Genomic DNA, 18,821 nt, shown 5'->3' with positions numbered 1-18,821 from the left:
TGCAGGAGGGGAGAGCTTTGCTGAGCAGTGCAGAAACCAGGAGGTTTCATTCCCCCACTAAATTGTACATTTGCTTATGTGGCTGTGCCACTTATTCTGTTTTATATCAGGTGAATCCTAGAATCATAGAATCATTTAGGTTGGAAAAGACCTTTAAGATCATCGAGTCCAACCATAAACCTAACACTGCCAAGTCCACCACTAAACCATGTCCCTAAGTGACACGACTACACGTCTTTTAAATACTTCCAGGGATGGTGACTCAACCACTTCCCTGGGCAGCCTGTTCCAGTGCTTGAGAACCTTTTCAGTGAAGAAATTTTTCCTAATATACAACATAAACCTGCTTTCAGGTAGTTGTAGAGGGCATTAAGTTCTCCCCTCAGCCTCCTTTTCTCCGGACTAAACAACCCCAGTTCCCTCAGCCGCTCCTCATAAGATTTGTGCTCCAGGCCCTTCACCAGCTTCATTGCCCTCCTCTGGACACGCTCCAGCACCTCCATGTCCTTCTTGTAGTGAGAGGCCCAAAACTGAACACAGGATTCGAGGTGCGGCCTCACCAGTGCCGAGTACAGGGGCACGATCACCTCCCTGCTCCTGCTGGCCACACTATTTCTGACACAGGCCAGGATGCCGTTGGCCTTCTTGGCCACCTGGGCACACTGCCGGCTCATGTTCAGCCGGCTGTCAACCAGCACCCCCAGGTCCTTTTCCTCTGGGCAGCTTTCCAGCCACTCTTCCCCAAGCCTGTAGCGTTGCCTGGGGTTGTTGTGGCCAAAGTGCAGGACCCGGCACTTGGCCTTGTTGAACCTCATACAGTTGGCCTTGGCCCATGGATCCAGCCTGTCCAGGTCCCTCTGCAGAGCCTTCCTACCCTCCAGCAGATCAACACTCCCGCCCAGCTTGGTGTCATCTGCAAACTTACTGAGGGAGCACTCGATCCCCTCATCCAGATCATTGATGGAGAATATAGAAAAGTAAAGAGGCATGGACCTGTGAAGACGATGATGATGGGTTTTTTGTGGAAAACAGAAAAATACTGAAAGTTCACTACGTGATTTTCTGGATTCCTTATACAAAACCAACCAGGTTTTTATTCTTAATGCAAACTCTTCAGAGCATCGCTCACCAGCTATTTCAGTTTGAATCAATGAAGTCTGTTCTCCAGGAATACACTCATTAGCTCCTCCAGTCTCTGCTGATAAGACAGACAGGGCTTACATTAGTCATGGCTAACAACTTGGAGCAACTAGCAATAAAGCTAAATTACGCCTTTGATGAAGCAGCAGACTTCCTTACTCATTGTAAAGAAAATTAAGGGTATTCTCCAGTCAAACGACTGTGCATGTCAAATTTGGTTCAATATACTCAACGTCGTAGCCACGCTTTCAGCCAGGAAAAGGTGGCTCAGCTCCACCGCAGGAGCAGATGTTTGTATGGGATAACTGAACCAGTGTGAGTAAAATCTTCCTGCACTGCGCCTTTTGGACAAGTGTCCCAGAATTCCGTGTTTTTCACTACGCTGGGTGAATTATGGGCTGTAGGTATGCTATGGTCCATAAAGACAGGACCCTCCGCAGTCATCTAAACAACCTTGTATGTGCCTTGTCATTTCCCTTTGCGAATACACCCTGCTAGTCTGCCGAGACAGTCATTTACCATCTCTTCCCAAAGACAGTAATTAAGACATTTGATTCACTTACTCATGTCCCCCATGCTTTTAGTGTTTATAAATATTAACGACCCTGATTGCTATATAGCACTGCTGTAGTTGAAAGATTGCAGCATCTCAAACAGTCATGGCAAAGAGACAGTTATTGGGAAATCAAAGCTGACAACAGAATTCGAGAATAAAATTTTCAAAAGGAATAAGGCAGGCCATCGCATGAGGCCACCCGTCTTGCTCCCTGGCATTATATGGCCGCGTTTAGGTAGTTCAAACATTGTGCAAGTGTGTCACTACATCAAAATTGTGCTTTGCAGCAATGAGAAATGCGACTTGTTCATTTGAGAATATGCACGGGTATATAATAACACGCTAGTTTCCTTTAGAGCAGCCCTATGAAAAGGTGTATTCCACTTTCCTTTTATCATGATACAGACAGGTATGATATAAACACAGCCTTAAAAATGAGCACATAGACAATCAAAATCTAAACAAAAAGTGTATCAATTTGGGGCTGTAAAGGAGTTGGCCATGACGCTCTAAAAGTAACTTGTGCTTTCGCACCCCAAAACTGTACGTTTGCCTTTAGTACTTGTCTCAGTGAACACTAGCTGAACTTGTGCTAATAAAGATCAATTTTCTTCACAGCAGATAGATAGGTCGTAGTCTTTATTCCAGAAATCCCAGTATTTTCAGCTAACAGCTTCACCCTGTTCTAGGTTGCAAACCTTTTCTTACAGATGCCACTCAGGACCAGAGACCTAGTGTACTAGCTTATTTTTACTACACTGCTAGTAACTAGTCACTGCAGGTCATTAAAGAGACTTGTCTGACTGAACAGCTTCCAGAATTGCAATGAAGTAGTTATTTAATATCCTCGGACGAAAGGTACTATGCAAATAAAGGGCACTGTGTTGTACCAAAGAGGGTCCCCTGATTACCATCTCTTATTCGTCCAGTAGAGGTAAATGAATTCTAGCCTGAGTTTCTACAATAGAGTTTCCTGGATAAAGAGTCTTTAGTTTAAAATAAACTCTTCTAAACAAGCTATAGTCCACTTAGCTTGACAAATTTAAACAATTAACCTGCAGGAAGCCAAGCTGCTTTTTCATATTTGCAGGTCAGCTGCCTTGAGACAATGTCTGAAGAACAAATAGGCTTTCAGGGCCAGACTCTGATTTCATTCAGCATGGTGTAAATCAGGCATAATCCCTTTAGAGATTAGTAGGAGCGAGATCAGATTCAGGCTCTTGGAAATAAGCACAAACCATGTGCTTGCTGGGCTTATTCTAATTCTGCTAAGCACAAAGCAATTCTCCTTCAGCATGTCCCTCTCCCGTTCTGCCTAAAGCACTCTGAGCTGAGGAGTGAAGGAAATGCTGCTGACAACACTCAACAGAAGACGTTTGTCTTTGCAAAATAGTTTTGCTTACAAAGTTATTTAATAAGCTTTGCAATTAAAAAAAAAGAAAAAAAAACTTCAAATTACACAGCCTGAGCAAAGTTGTGTTTAAAGATCCCTCCTGACCCCCGAACCTTAAAATGAACTACAGTAACCACCTTTTACCAAAAAACAACACATTTAATTACTTTGATTTACAGCATCTGGCTCTGGGCATACATCAAAAGAAAAAATAAGCAGAGCTTTTGCCAGATGCGTGTAACATCCTTAGGAAGCATCTCAACAGGAATTCCAGCATTGCTACGAATGAATGAAATGTCATCTGAAAGTCACTTGTATCCTTCCCCTGCCACCATCTCCTTTGAAGGTTCAGGCAATAAAAAGACAAACATGCCAGTGACCTTGCTTATTTTCAGGTAAGATCGAAAACCTTGATAAAACCATGCCTCACTGTGCAACTATACCAAAAGGATACAAGTTTTGCTATTCACTGTGCTTGTGGTACATCCCTGCTAACACACCGGTTTGAGTGCACCTAGAGAATCCTGGTGAAAGAGGCTAAGATATAAATCTCCATCCTATTTAGATCAAGATACAAATCTCACAAGTGATGGGGAATTATGAAGTTACCCACTGAGAAGGATAGCATGAGCCTGCATAAATACTATTCTTATTTGATGTGGAGTAGTTTAGTTTCTCTGCCATGATGCTTACACTGTTTGTGCCTCCCAAAATAGCCTACTGAGCAGACTGAATGACACCTTTAATAATAGATGCCAACTGTGTTGCTTTGTTCTGCACCTCCTGAAAAAAAAAAACCAATTTTAACTCTCCCAACACTCAAGTCACTCTGCAGGTTCCCACTGCATGCCTTAAGATCTGAAATCTTTTACCATGCACTGTTGACAAGGATCCCTTACCCATGGCCTTTGAGGAGAAAAAAGGCTTGTAACAATCTGTCCCAACAACTTTGGACAGAAAGTTGAATTTCAGTAGGAGTTATAAGTGGACTGTCAAGGGCTGTCACACCTATGAAAGAATTTTCTTTGGGAAGGAGAGGGTAACTTTGTAAGAAAGAAAATTTTATCTTCATTTACCTTCAACCGGACTCTTGGACAGTGATGACCCATGGCTCTAAGGAAAGTACCCTGCTATACAGATTGAAAAGAGTCCTGATGCCTTTGGGTAAGGAAACCACCACGCACAAGCCCGTTCATACAAGTGCCATGTGTTTTAAAGATTATGAGAAGTCACGAGCTTTGTAAGTCTCATTAAGTGGATGACAGCTTCAGCAATCAATTTGAACACACGTGCTGAGCAACATTCCTGTGCTGACTCAGAGGGAAGCATGCTACCCACCCTGTCTCCGTGAGATATTTTGGTCTTGCCTTTAACAGTCTCCAGGTAATGAGCAGATCAAGCCCTAATGAGCTCATTAGATATGAGAAGTCTATACTCAAGGTTACTGTGCACAGCCCTAATCTCTCTTGGAGAAAGGTGAAACCGTCATGCAGCATTTGTTACGGATGGAAGAGAAAATGAAAAACAAAACACAGCACTTGGTCCGAGATGCAGAATCACCTTAATTTCCTTGGAAGTCAACATTGTTGGTGCCAGCCAAAGCAATGCTGCCACGTACCTGCTCGGGAGTAGCAATCGGCTCAGAAGAGAGCATGGCAGCTGGAAGGGGAGACCGGAAAGATTGATTCTGACAGCTATAAAAGCAAGAGGGTTTTTAATATTCAGAAAAGTGTCAGTGCCCTAATAACAGAATTTCCGTCTCTAAGAGCTACACTTGTCAAATGAAACCTGATTAGATACAAAAGTAAAAAAGGCATCCGGACTTTGACAAATTCGGAACGGTTCCCTTTGTAGAGGTGAGGGACTGTGAAGGAGATGCTTTTCAAAACGAGCAAATCTCAGCTGGTTTTACCCTCAGCTCGACCCGCGGGCACCGAGGCAGAATGCCAGATTTCACAATTTAAGCGAGGAGGCTGTCAGCAGGAACGGGTGGCACCAAGTTTCACCCTGTGGAAGAGCTGTCTTGAAAAGCCAGGTGGTTTCTTCTGAGAGTGGGAAAGGTTATGCACCACCCTGGTGATCCCACCCTCGGTGCGTGCACCTCTGCCAAGCAAGCCTGCAACTCCCGTAGGAAGGGCAGCAGGTTGTCTCGGGGTGTCTTGTTCCACCTCCAGCCTGTTCCATGAGAAGCTCTTCACTGAGGACACACACCGATATCTTCTGCGTATCACAGCCAGTAAATTTCTAAGCAAGACAGTAAGCGCGTAAAATTTTTACTGGCAGACAACAGCTAGACTCATAATATTATCTTCCAAATTCAGAGACATGCCAAAAGTGTGGTTAGTGGCTCTGAGAACAACCTCGGGGAGAATTACACCTTGATGAACTGCAGTTTTCCAAAAGGAAGCTGTGCTGGGTTTTTTTTTCATAAAACACAGAGAACCTCTAAGTTTGCGTGTGGTAAGATAAATCAGGGAAATGACATTTTGAGCAAAGCTTCTTTCAGAAATTCATACACAGACGAAAGAAGAAAACCGGGATGTGTGGGTCCCCGATAGCTCGCCTGAGGAGGATCACAGGATTCCTTTCTGCTGCACTAACATCTAACTCTTGGTTGGGCTTGTTCCCATAGGACAACTGTGCTTTTTCCAAAATAATAACTTTAAATGGGGCAAATTTTTTAGGACTGTTTGTCAATTAGTGTGACGACAGTCCCCACTGACAGGTCTTGGGTATTTTAAGCCACAGGGACAAAGGGCTACTATCGAAACTAGGGTGGGGGAAGCTCGTCTCCAAGAAACAATAGAGGCAGTGACCGCACTGAGAACTTCTGGCTTAATCTGGTAAAATTTTAGCTTTAAATAGCATTCTTCATCCAGAGTTTTTACCAGTAAAGGAAAAGCATATGTCCTCCTTTTAAGCCAGCAGAAACAAAGCACAACAAACGAGCCCCTTTCCTACGCCGGCAGCGGGTCAGACGGCAGCAGAGGAAGAAACGAGCAGCCTCTTCTCCCGGTGCTGTGTGAAACAGAGACATCCCCCTCCGAACGAGCTGGGATGGTAATTCTAACCTCTCAATTCTTTTCCATCCAAACCTCCAATTTTTCCCCTATTAAAAATATCTCCAAATGAATTGCAGTTACATCCTCTGCCAATACTTACACTCAACTCGGTATCAACAGGAGACCCTCGCCTTGCAGAGAGGCAACTTATTCTAAACTCCTTTGTTTCATTGCTACCAGCAAACGTTTTAGCCACTTCGGCAATTACTGTATCACCCTGTCATTTTTAACAACCTTGTATTTTTTCCAACAGCCAGCATTCATCTCCTGCTCCTTCGCTCTTTGGCCTCACGACCACTTATGTAGTTGCTCGAGGCTTATTTCTGTTTGAAGCATTGGCCATTTTACATGCCAGAGTTACGGTGCTTTAGGGGAAGCCCAGGTAGGGCACAAATCAGTATCTTAACTGGGCATGTACACCCAACTCTTGTTGGTGTAATTTAACTGTCTGAATTGTGAACATTATGTCAAATCACAGCAACACTTGGAGGACCAACATATACATTGATCAATATATATGTTTTATTTTTCTGAAAACTTCCATGATTTTAAAGGACCATTTAAAAAAAAAAAAAGAAGTAGGTGTCTCAATTTCTATCACATTTATTTCCTGTAACTTGAGTGAAATTCCCACTTGTACGAGACATAAATCACCCCATTTTTCCTCAGTCTGGAATATGTATCACAGTTCTCCCGTGTCCTGAGAGACAGTGCACATATCCTACAGGTGAATGAAACACTTGCAGTTTCTCAAAGGGGCCAAAAAGCACAGGAATATTGCACACAACTATGTATATACTTAAACAAGTCCTATCAAACCTAATCTTGTGGCCTGGGGCAAAGTCTGTCTGTGATCAGCACGCTTTTTAATGGGTTTGCTTTATTAGGTTGTCTCTCAAACTGCACGTACATCTCGCTGCCTTAGCAAGCTAATAAAGTGGTCATCTGAGATGGCAGGACGGCTATGCTCCAGCTTCCCAGCTGCTGCTATTTCATGCATCCTGCTACCACGATAGAGGAAAAGCCTGTATCATTTCTGGTCTGAAGCAGTTCTTAATTTTCCATATCTATTTTTGCATATTTTTGCAATATTCACAGAAAATGTGCTGCGACAGCCACAGTGAGTCAATGACACTTTATGTTTCTCTCTAAGCTCTCAGGAACCAGGCAAGCAAAAGCAGCGCACCAACAGCCACATGGAAAAAGCACTAAATTGCTCAATCCTTGTACCACTACGGCGATAACCTCATTGTAGCAGACAAAGCAGAAATATAGGTGATTTTTGTTGCATCGGCAGTGCTTTTGCACATCTCTGATGACAGCACTACTCAATGGAGTGGCAGACAGCAAATCGCTGAAGCCAACGTCCCATCTCTAAAGCTCTTCTGTCCATGCAGTTGAAGATTTCCTTTTACTTTCCCAATTCAAAATCAAGCTGTTGGTCAAAAGGGCAATGTTTATATCTTTACTGGAGTCTCTACGCATTTTACAGGCTGAACTCAACCTCCAGGAAACCGAAACGCTGTCATTTACAGCTGGCAAGACTGGAGCAGAGAGCTGAGATGGGATGGGGCTCAGCAATCCAAGCCAACTCCAGGTTCTCAGTCACAACAGTGTCCTCAGATGCAAAGTTCAAGTGTCCCCAGCTCTCCCAATGTCTTGGTTCGCTTTGACCTCGGCACGCAGAGAACAAAGCATGGCAGAGGAAGGGGAATGGTGGGAGCCGCAGAAATAGTCTGTTCTCTTCTAGCAAGGAGCAGTTGTGGAAAGGGGACTGATGAGAGGAAGAACACATGCAAAAAAGGGACAAAAACCACAGAAGGGTACCAGAACAGCAGGACTGAAGGATATTTCGGTGTCTACTCAGGAAGGAGAGAAATGAAGATGAAACTAGGAAAACTCTCCCTGAAGGTCTGAAGAAGCTCTCATATCTCACACACACTTTGTATTTCTATGGGCACCTCACGTCACCACATTGCAGCCACCAGAAAAACGTCAGTGGAGGTAAGTTTTTCACCTGGAGATGAGATCTTGAAGCAAAGCTGTATCCTCTGGACCCACAGCTGTGCCTCCTGCCCAGACTTACAGAGTCCCCAGTTACATGGGTAAGACACACCATAGGCATTTCTGGCAGCCCAAAAGAAAGGACCTGCCTTTTGCCAAATGTATAAAGCATGTCCACACTACCCTTCCAAACTGTTTTCTTCCTCTTTGCACCATAAAAGAGGACTTTGATTTCCATATGATATCTTATAAAAGCCAGTTTACATTTGAATATTGCCTTCCTAAGCAAGAGAAGTTTTTGCAAGGGTCTGTTTAACTACTAACCTTTTAGAAAGGCTAATGCAATTTTTCCTTACATTTCCGTGTAAGGATAATCTCCAGAGCATGACAGATAACTTCATCATAACTTGCATAACTTCATTGCAAAGGTTATGGCATTCTCAGCTGCTGAATTGTATGAGCCTCCTTAGTATCTACCTGCTTTGTGTTTCCACCAGTGCTACTGCTTGATCACCTGGAGATATTAGGTAGCCCTCAGCATTAACATTTGAAGTTTGATGCCAAACTTTTGTTAACGGGATACAGGGCAAGCAAAAGTTCAGTTTTACTTTTCAGGATGAATCATACAGTCAGGTCTCTGATCATACAGTCATCGCTTCTCAACAAGAGCAAATTTTATCTGAAGGGGAAAAGCAGAGGATGTGGGAGGGGGAAAGAGAAGAGAGAGATCAAGAAGGAAGATTTCTAATTCTTCTAATAAGCATTAGACCGAGAAGCGGGAGAGATCCTTTCTTTACTTGAAATGCACAGAATTGCTCCTGAAGAAAAAAGCTGGGTGAACCTTCTGAAGAATAATAACTTCAATACAAAAATAGTTTCAAAGAGCCAAGAAACAAAAACCCAAATTCAGGTATAATATCAGTATTGTCATTGGCCGACATAAACTGTGTCAATGCAGGTCACATCAAATTCAGAGGAATCATTCTGACATTTCTGAAGGCAAGCCTTCTTCTTGGCTCTTTCAAAATGAGTAATTTTGACTACCTGAGAGTTTGAGATGGACCTGGAATTAAGATTAAGCAAACCAAAAAGCAAGAATGCCTCACTTGGTCAAAACCATAATTACCTTGACCTGTCTTTCTTTAATTAAGGTTTGCTTTGTTCAATGTGAACCAATATTTTTCTCAGTTTTGTCACCAAAATATTTAAGTCAGATCATCTGCACAAACTGATTTAAATCAGTATCTATTAAAAGAAAGCATGGAGCAATAGTTAGCACTAATGCAGGCTGCAGCCGGTATACCTGGGCAGGTCATGTAAAAGGCATCACCATATCCCATCAGACTAAAGGAATTTAAGATATAGGCATGGATGCCCTTATCGCACCCTGACAGCTTCGGAGGCACTGTAGGGTGTCGTAAAAGAGACAAATACTGTAAGGTCAGCTCCGATTCAAGTGGCACGTAGCCCTAGACCATGTTCTCTATATGACTTTGTAGAAGTCTCAGGATGAAGTAACACAGGTCTCTGCTTCAAGACTAATCCCAAATGACTGTCTGTAGGACTCAAACCAATATGTTTCAACCCAAATATTCAGACGACATCTTCCAATTTGATCTACGGTTTTGCATGCCAGGATATAAGCAGGTACCTTAAAAAAAAAATCCAAATCTGGCCACGTGTAGTGTGCATTGAATTTAAGCTGCAGATAGGGAACCTGATTCCTACCTAAAAAAACTGGAGGTGACGCCTCATGCTTCCCTAGCAGGGTCATATTAACTGAGCTGGCAGGTGTGATAGAATGAGATTTCTTTGTCGAGCTGTGATGTGTCAGCACACATAACATTTCAGATATGTAAGATTAAGTCATTGATTGAAGATCCAGCCTCCAGAAATAATGTAGTGTCCTTTAAAATGAACAACCTTTGTTTTGTGTTGATGTACCACAGCAAAAAAAAAAAAAAAAAAAAAAAAACAAAAAACAAAACACACTACTAAAAAAGCCACCGATCCTGGGAAAATGTCAGTAGCAATTATCTAGTCCAGAGACATTTTAAAATTGCATCCAATTTAATACCTCAGCTTCACTGTACCAGTTTTTGCTCTGCAGAATGATCCTTCAAAGGGATAGGTAAGGACTGATCTGGCTCGGGGGAGCTTTAGGGATACCCAGAGTATGTGTGGTCACCTCCATGCCAGCAGCAGTCCTGTGTTAGGAACCAGTAAGGTGGGGAAGGTGATGTTTGGACCCTGTGGGCTCCAACCACAGCCACTCACTCCTCCTGCACTCAAACCCTTTGGGGCAGAAAGCTATGGAGGGCTGAGTCTGCATCGAAAACTACTGCTGGGAGAAAGGACTTCCAAAGAAATGGAAAAGCTACTACAAAAAACAAAGGCTCTATTAGGATGATGTCCTCAGAGTAAGAAAGTTACACTTCAAACTCTTGTCACCAGACGCAGGGTACAACCATTTACGTTGTGCCTCTTTTGCACTCAGCAAAACCTCGCGATCGGCCGACAGAAACAGCTGTGGGTTTATGAAGTTTACAGATTTCCTGAAATAATACACCCCCTCTCTGCCCAAAGGCTTTGTCGTCTCGTACGCAGGGTGTAAGTCGTCTTCTCCCAGAGGAAGGACACGCACGTCAGTCCAGATGACGCAACTTAATCGAGAACACTTCAAAGCGCAGCAGAGCCAGGAACGAATTGCTTTCCACCCTCCTTTCCCCCCAGAATTGCATTTTAACAATTACTACAGTCTTTACAATTGACGACATCCCTAATCTTAACTCACGCTTCAGAGCAAGCTTCTACCAATGGTATTGGGAGTTTCTTTTAAAAAGAGCTCCCTGTCCCCCAGGGTCCCCCATTTTCCACACTCCACGGCTATTTCACAGCTGTGGGTGTTGTGCAGCCCTGACTTACAAGAGCTTTTCAAAGCCTCACAGGACATTTTCTGCGAAGTGACTTGAGTTTGCTACTTACAAACCAGAGCATGGGATGCTCAGCACTGGTAGAAAGAGGAGGTTGGGGTAACAGTGGGAAAGATGACCAGAAGGGTCCTCTGTGGCTGCTGTTAAGGAGTGCCAGGGTGGCCCAGAGCCCTTATCAGAACAAGACTCACATGAGGTAGGAGACAACTCCACTCTAACGAACTTCCCTCTTAAACAGATGCCACATGTTGATAACGTTATCTATTTCATAAGTTAAAGGTTAGTGCCCAGAAAGCACATCTAGCTCTCACAGGGTCAATTCAGTTGCCAAACACAGGTTTTGGATACCACTGGAGATGCCCTAGACATCTAAGCCACCTTCCCGGGGTCACAAATATGACACAAGGAGTCAGAGACTCACATCTTTCTGGACCAGCTCCAGGCCAGGACAGGTAGTTCAGGGCAGTACAACTGGCACTAAGTGATTGTGGTTAAGAAGCAAAGATCCCCGAGGCCAGGTAGGTGATTCACAGCTCCCTGGAGCAGACACCTGCTGGGCAACACAGAACAGATACCTCCTGGGCAATGAGTTGAATCAATCTTCAAACACCAGGCTAGTCCAGAGAGGGATGCAGACCTGCTTTGGATGGGCTGCAAAGGCATTTATCCATCTCACCGGTGGGACCAGGCGTACCGTGCCTGCCGGGACTCGAGAGGCAGATAGGAGCTACCACCTTCCTAGGCTAGCCGAAGCCTGTTAGTCTGTTGTCTGCTGACAGAGGCACTATGGCAATAAGAGCAATACAAACACAACAGCAATTTGTCTGGAAATTTGTGTCTTTTGCATTAGTCACACTGCTCAGGAAACATCTGTATGGGGCAAGGAAGTTCCTCACTGTTGTAAGTAATTCTACTCTGAGGTGGGAGCTGACAGATAGTCCTAAAGTTATTTTTAACGTGCATACCTCTGACTTACTCAGATTTTCATTTAACAGCTAATAGGCATAACAAAGATGATAGACAGGCTTTGATGCAGTTAGGCAGAACTACATACTTCAGAGAGGGGCACGTCTCTCTGCCGCACTTTGCCTTATTCAGTGGAATTTACACCCATGTTTTAACCTATATCAATAATCTCAGGTCAGTCAAAAACGTGTCTGCTTCTCTTCTCCTTGCAAGCTTGATTGTACACAGGCTGTTTAGTAAATATTTTATAGCAATATTTATATCAAATTATTAGAACAAAGCTAACTGAGCTTGTACTGAAAGGTTTCATCAGAGCATCTTGGAAAAGGGGCTGGCTATTAAAAGTAATTCTTCCATTTCTTAGGTGCTTCTAGGTGAAAACAAATAGCTTCTGGATGCCCAGGTTACAGTCATGTTCTATGCCAGCAGCATACTGCCTTTGGGAAAAAAAAAAAAAAAAAAAAAGAAAAAAAGAAAGAAAAAAGTGTGCTGCAAGGGAAAGACAAGGACAGGAAGGAAGACATTTATCTCCTACTTCACTGATTCACCTACCTACAGAGGAGTGCTGTTTCAGATGAGACACTGATAGTCCTATGCTGCCTTCTGCAAAGTATAGAATATATAGAAGATACAGAAAATTAATTAAGTCTGGTATGAGAAAGAAAAAAGTTAAAGAAACTCTACATGTAGCATCTGACAGTGTTGAAACAAGACAAAAAAATGCATCCTTAGTCAGAGTTCCCTCAGCTGGTGCCATGAAAAGCTCCACCAGGTGGTGGGATTAACAGCACTTTAAATTTACTATGGAGCTGGATTTGCTCTTACTCCTTTGCTTTTTGAAGCACATTTCTGTTTCACCACACTTTTGAAAATACTTCTCAAAGAAGCTCCTCATAAAAACGTATTACTGCTATCATTTAACAGCAGCATTTGCAATGCACTTGGCATAAAAGATGCCGTTATAACCTAGAAGATGGAACTGCCATCTGCATGACCCAAATTACTCCCAGTTTTACATAAACAAAAAAGCAAACTGATAAGCAGATACAAAGTCTTATATAAAATAATGTTTATTTTTAAAAGCTACCTATCTCAATTGAGATGCCATCACCATTATTAATCTCACCAAGTTTGGAAGAAAAACTGCAAACAAGGCTGCAAGTTCCTTTCTGGCTGGGATCTGTGAAAAATTCATACAAACAGGGCAACTCGCTGTCTGCACTGCACAATCAGACTGTGCACCAAGTTAGAGAGCCAAAAGAATAAGGAATCAGATTTTTCTCTTCTTTTGCTCTTTCAGAGACTATGCTCTTACACGCTACTAGCAGAAAGGTAAAATAAATGTATATTAGTACTTGGACAGACGAGTACTTCAAAAATCTAGTGGTAGTTTTAAAGCTGGTTTGGCAGGACCGTAGAGCAGGACTTTGTCTTTGTGAGGCACAGGATTTAAACCTGCTGCCGCTGAAACGTTATCCTACAGCAGCGCCAAAATAGAGTAAATGAAGTGAGAAATTGGCGGAGGAACAGAGCACCAAGTTCACCATAAACCTACGCAGGGGTTTTGTTGTTTCCAGGATAATCAGGAAAACAAGTACCTTTAACTAATAAACAAATTCACCTTTTTTATTCACATCCAACCATTCCCTCCTCCACCCCCTGCCACCTCCTGAACATGTGTTCAAACAGATTAAAAACTGTCAGGTTCCCAAGTGAGCCCAGAAAGGACCTCAAGCGCAGCCGTGCCCTGCAGATAACCGTCGTGCCGTTGCCAAAAGCAGGAAAGAGGACCTGGGGCCAACCCCAACTTCTAACATGAGAGCAGCTCTGTCGAGGCATTATGAACAGTGGGCAGAGCACCGCTGGCTTTGAATCGAGCTGTAAAAATTGAGGAGGGGTGAACATATCGGCTGTAGAAGGCACTGGCTGGCATGGATCGCACGGGACACTATGGATGTAGCAATCCAAATATTTCAAAGCAGATGCCACCCCTCCAGCTAAAACCGTGTAAATAATATACAGGAGGAGTGTGCTGCTAATTGAGTATCTTCTGAACTGCCAAGAGGCAGGAAGACTCCAGTTAAAGGCAACTCTTCATTTTAACTTATGTCACTGAAGAGCACCAATGTAAATGAACTCCTGAGGACAGGATCAAAGTAGAACAGGGACTTTCTTTTTTATATCCTTGAATTTCCTGTCCTTTTTCCACACTGAAATTTAATTTCCTTTCCAAAGAGAGCTTTTGGAGCTTATGAAAATTGACCCAAAAGATTACAAGAGCTTTGTCACCCTTCCAATCTCTCTGAAAGATCCTTAATCAGGGAGGTTTTTCCTTTAACATGTGTGCCCAGCAGGCAAATATATAATTCAGACTTACAATTATATATGTAATGAGTTATTTCAGTGTATTGGATATATACAAGCCCAACCGTTACAAAGAGTTGAAAAATCTTGTGTCTCTCAAATAAGTAAATATGCATCAAGGCATTTTTTTACCGGTTTGTTTTCATTTATGCCAAGACTAAAATCAATCACAGCAAGGACCTGGGATGTATGATTGCTATAGAGATAAATATATCAAGTGTAATAAAAACACACCTAACAACCAAACTGCTGACCTCGAAGATTAGTTATTTATACTCCACTGGAAATTAATTCTGCAAGCGGGTACCTAAGACAGCTAGTCTGCTTTTTCCCCTCTAACGGAGTAGTACTGGCTTTCCTCTCTCGCCACGCAGCCTACCCAAGGGAACAAAAATAAATATAATAAAAAAAAAAAATCAGGGTGCAGGACTCCGCCAGGCTGGTCCCTCCCGCTGCTCCCCTCCTGCCAGCGCCCAGCCTGCAGCAGAGCTGCTCGGCCACGCAGGGCACGGGGCAGGACCGATCCCCCGTGGACCGGGGGATGCCGTGGGGCAGCCTGCCGGGGGAGGTCCCCCCGCCGCCCAGCGCACGGTGCTGCACGGGCATCGCCCGAAGATGTGCCTTGCTCCGGAGCCCACCTCTGCACCCGGGAAATCCCGGCTGGATGGGGCGAAGCTTACCCGCTCCGGAGTGCCGGGGCACCCGCCGGAGGATGCTGCAAGCTCCGCCAGCGCCGGGGCCACCCCCTGCTTCTAAATAATAATAATAATAATAATAAAGAAAAAACCCAACAACTTAACAGCCGAATGAGGAGCTGGAAGAGAGGGGGAGGCTCCCGCCGCGCCTTTTGCAGCAGGGGAAGCGGGAGGATTTGCAGGTAAGCGGGGAGGAAGGGGGAGGAAGGCGGAGGAGGAGGGCGGCGGGGGATGGGGGGGTGTCCCGCGGTACTCACGGCGGGGCGCGGGGGGCCGGCGGGCCGGCAAGCCCCATGGCCAGGGAAGGGCTGTCGGGCGGGCGGTCGGTCGGTCGGTCGCTGCTGCTGCTGCTGCCGCCGCCGCCGCTGCTGCTGCTGCTGCTGCTGCTGCTGCCGCTGCCGCCTCGCTGCCTGCCTGCGCTGCCCGCGGAGCCGCTCCGGGCGCCCCGTCCCTCCCCTTCCCTCCCCGGCAGGGCTTCCTGCCCGCTCATATAGCGCGCCCCCGGCCACGTGGACGGCGCCGGGAGCCCCGGCGGCTCCTCCTCGGAGCCGGGCAGGGCGGTGCCGGGGCGGCCCCCCCCGTCCTCCCTTCCCCTTCCACCCCTCCGGGCCCTTGCGCGGGGCTGCGCGCCCGCGGGGGCTGCGCGGCGGAGAGGCGCGCGGCGCGCCCGTCGGGGCTGCGGCCGTCCCCGGGGGCGGGGGACGGGCGAGGGGCTCACGGCGGCCAACCCAAACTTCCCCCCTGAGCTGCGGCTCGAGGGTCAGCACCCTCCCTAGAGGGTCACCACCCAGAAATACCTGTGTTCTCACCGCTACCCTGAAACTCCTGTGCCTGAAATACGGATCCCAGAGGTGATCACAGCAGGGAAAGTGAAAAGAAATTCAGTGCTTCTCAGAGGAGAAAACATACTTTGCATCATTAATAGTAATAAAAAATAGTACATATCTACTTTCAGTCCAGCATCAGACATTTTTAAGGTGACTATAAAATGCTGTAGAATTAAAAAGACTACAGCATCATTAAAGAATCCCCCAGACAGATACATTCAACTGATAAAGTGTCTGCTAAACTATTTAAGAACATAATGCTGGCTTTTTTAGTGTCGATGTGTAAAGACTGGAGCCAAGATGAGAAGTGGGGAGATTATAGCACCTCCAAAGAAGCAAATGATCTCTCTGTTTTTCTCTCCAGTCCCCCCGTAGGCAGTGTAACGTGCACAGTGAACATCCACAGCACATGTCAGAGGGAAAAACCTACTCCTGAGCTCTGAAAAAATATGTTCCTTAACGCTGGACAGCCGGTGCATAACTCCCTTTATGAAGCAGATGAGTTTATAGGTTATTAATCTCCTTACTGAAACTGCCCACGTTGTTGGTTTATTACATCCAGCACAACATACTTCCACTGGAAACTGTAATGCGCTACGTAGGAGCTGTAAGTCATCAATCATCACTGAGCTTGTTTCCATAGAGTTATATTAGTAAAAGCTTAAGTGTGAATTTAGACCGGTGTCACATCGTGCACCGCGCTGTGCAGATATTTGCATTCGGGTGTGAGTACCTGCGACAGGCTGAGCTTTCTGCTTAGGAGCGTAAGCCCGTACAAAACCTTTAAGGGACTCACCCCATCACTAAATCCTGCCCCTGGATACTGCAGAGCAACAAAGTATTATGTCCTTCATAAACAGGGCTTGGAAGGGATTTAATCTAAAGTAATGAGGGTAAAAAAATAATAGGCTTCTTTTACAAGGAATGTATCAACACAAGGAATTACTGTGTGGGGGAAACAGTGTATTAAATAGCTCTTCACTGCTTTTTCCCAGGAGCTGCTTGCCACTTTGCTGGAGGTGGGATAGGGCCCTTGAGGAGCTCCGATTTGATCACCTGTGACAGCTTCTGTAACCCTCTCGACTTAATGGTCTCATACCTTGAGGCAAATTAGTTGAATTTGCTGCTTCATTTCCTTCCTGATGATTGTGGGTGAGTGGGTCTGTTTATGAAAAAATCACTGGGGAACAGCTCACCAGCAAAAAGGCTGTGCATCAGGTTTGGGGATCTCTCCCAAACATTTTTGAGATGATGGAGGGAATGAGAGGATGATGAGGGTTCCAAAGAATATCCTATGAAAGCAACAGTGCCAAGGGAAGGAAGAGTCTGAGCACTCTGCATTTCACTACCTCTTGTACCACACCTGCTCTGTCCATGAGTTTAAGAGAGAAAAAGAATGATTCTAGTAAAATAGGTGATTTCTTATCATACAGTGTATGAAGTTTTACTACTGTGTCTACAGGTTGTATCAAGGAAAGCACAAAGTCAAGATTGTCCTAATTAATGACGGTTTATTAGGATGACACTGGAACAGGTTGCCCAGAAAATTTGTGGATGCCCCCTCCGTGGAAGTGTTCAAGGCCAGGTTGGATGGGGCTTTGCGCAACCTGGTCTAGTGGAAGGTGTCCCTGCCCATGGCAGGGGGGTTGGAACTGGATGATCTCTAAGGTCCCTTCCAACCCAAAACATTCTATGATTCTATGATTCTATGATTCTATGATTCTATGACTGAAGAAAGGGAGCAGGGGGTAACATGAAGTTTTTTCTGTGTTCTCAGTCCTATCTCTGCATCATTTCTCTGGAGTATGCAAGAGGTAAGACATGGTGCTCCCCTCCGAGCAGCCATACCAGCTTTGGTTACAAGTTGCAAGGAGGAGATATGGAAGAGAGCTCTGCAGTGGCTGGTTTTGGTCAGAAAAGCTCCTTTTTGTAGAACAAGGCAGAATAAGAAGGTGTTTGCCCCGGGAGTGCCTCGGGGAGGCGTGACACAGCAATATGGGTGAAGCATGGAGAAGTTCCTCAGGTCTCTGCCAGTGCTTGGCTGAACCAGGAACAGAGAACAAGGCCAAATCCTCCTGAAACTGCAAGTGTGGAACCTATTTCTCTTTGTTATACCAGTGTTACACTCAGTTAACTCCTTTGGATGCTCTCAGATTCACCGATGCACCCCAATGAGCGTGCAGGTAGCAAGTGCTCTCCAATAATACCACAGCAATTACAGCAGGGTCCAACCTGGAGGGTTGGATCCGCTCCCCTTTATACAGTAGCATTTCCCTAGCGAGTGTCATTTAGATGTTTTTGGGAAAGAATCCAGGATTTGTTTCACAGACAGTATTTCCTCAACAGCTCAGTGAATATGAAATAGTTTGAACTAACCATGCAAATCTCACTTGTCTTCTTATGTAGAGAAACGATATCTATTCTAAACTCCGGGCCAGAGCTTTCAGCTGCTGATGGGGAATAGCTATGCAGACATCAAAGGAGCTGTATCAGCTTTCACCAAGTGGGGATCCAACCCTTTATTCATACTTTAAAATTCAGAAACTGTGTCTAAGTAAAGGATTTTTCTCTATATTTTTAAGTAGCCAGTATTTTATTTTATGGCTGTTCCCTCACTGGTAGGATTGTTTCTCGTAGTCAATGTTTAAAGGCCCTTCAAGGCTGAAGGAATTAAAAATGAATAATTTAAAGCTGGTCTATGATGCAGAATTTTTAACATATGTTTTACAGACCATGTAGAGCAATTTTTTTTGTCTTGTCAGTAGATATTTTACAAACATGCTGTGCTGGAACCAAAACCCTTTTTTATTTAAGACTCAGATTTGAGGCCTCCTATGCATCAACACAGTGGTGTGCTGGAGTCTACAAGCCATTACAAGGA

The 18,821-nt window shown here is 44.7% G+C and overlaps 1 protein-coding gene across 4 annotated transcripts in view; it reads right to left on the bottom strand.

Annotated features, from left to right (window-relative positions):
- Positions 1-15,597, bottom strand: part of ST3GAL1 (ST3 beta-galactoside alpha-2,3-sialyltransferase 1) — an 81,473-nt gene extending 65,876 nt beyond the window's left edge. The window contains exon 1 of one of the 4 annotated variants that reach the window (XM_075141129.1): positions 15,371-15,597. The gene's annotated coding sequence lies outside the window, so the exon portion shown is untranslated. Of the gene's footprint in view, positions 1-11,080; positions 11,098-11,140; positions 11,418-15,370 lie in introns of those variants that run through there. The other 3 variants (XM_075141131.1, XM_075141133.1, XM_075141132.1) reach the window with 3 other exon arrangements.
- Positions 15,598-18,821: the final 3,224 nt, after the last annotated feature.

Source organism: Calonectris borealis, chromosome 2 (assembly GCF_964195595.1).
Source record: "Calonectris borealis chromosome 2, bCalBor7.hap1.2, whole genome shotgun sequence".
Lineage (NCBI taxonomy): Eukaryota > Metazoa > Chordata > Aves > Procellariiformes > Procellariidae > Calonectris > Calonectris borealis.
Note: the sequence above shows the minus strand (reverse complement) of the source record. Positions and strands in the feature narration are given on the sequence as shown.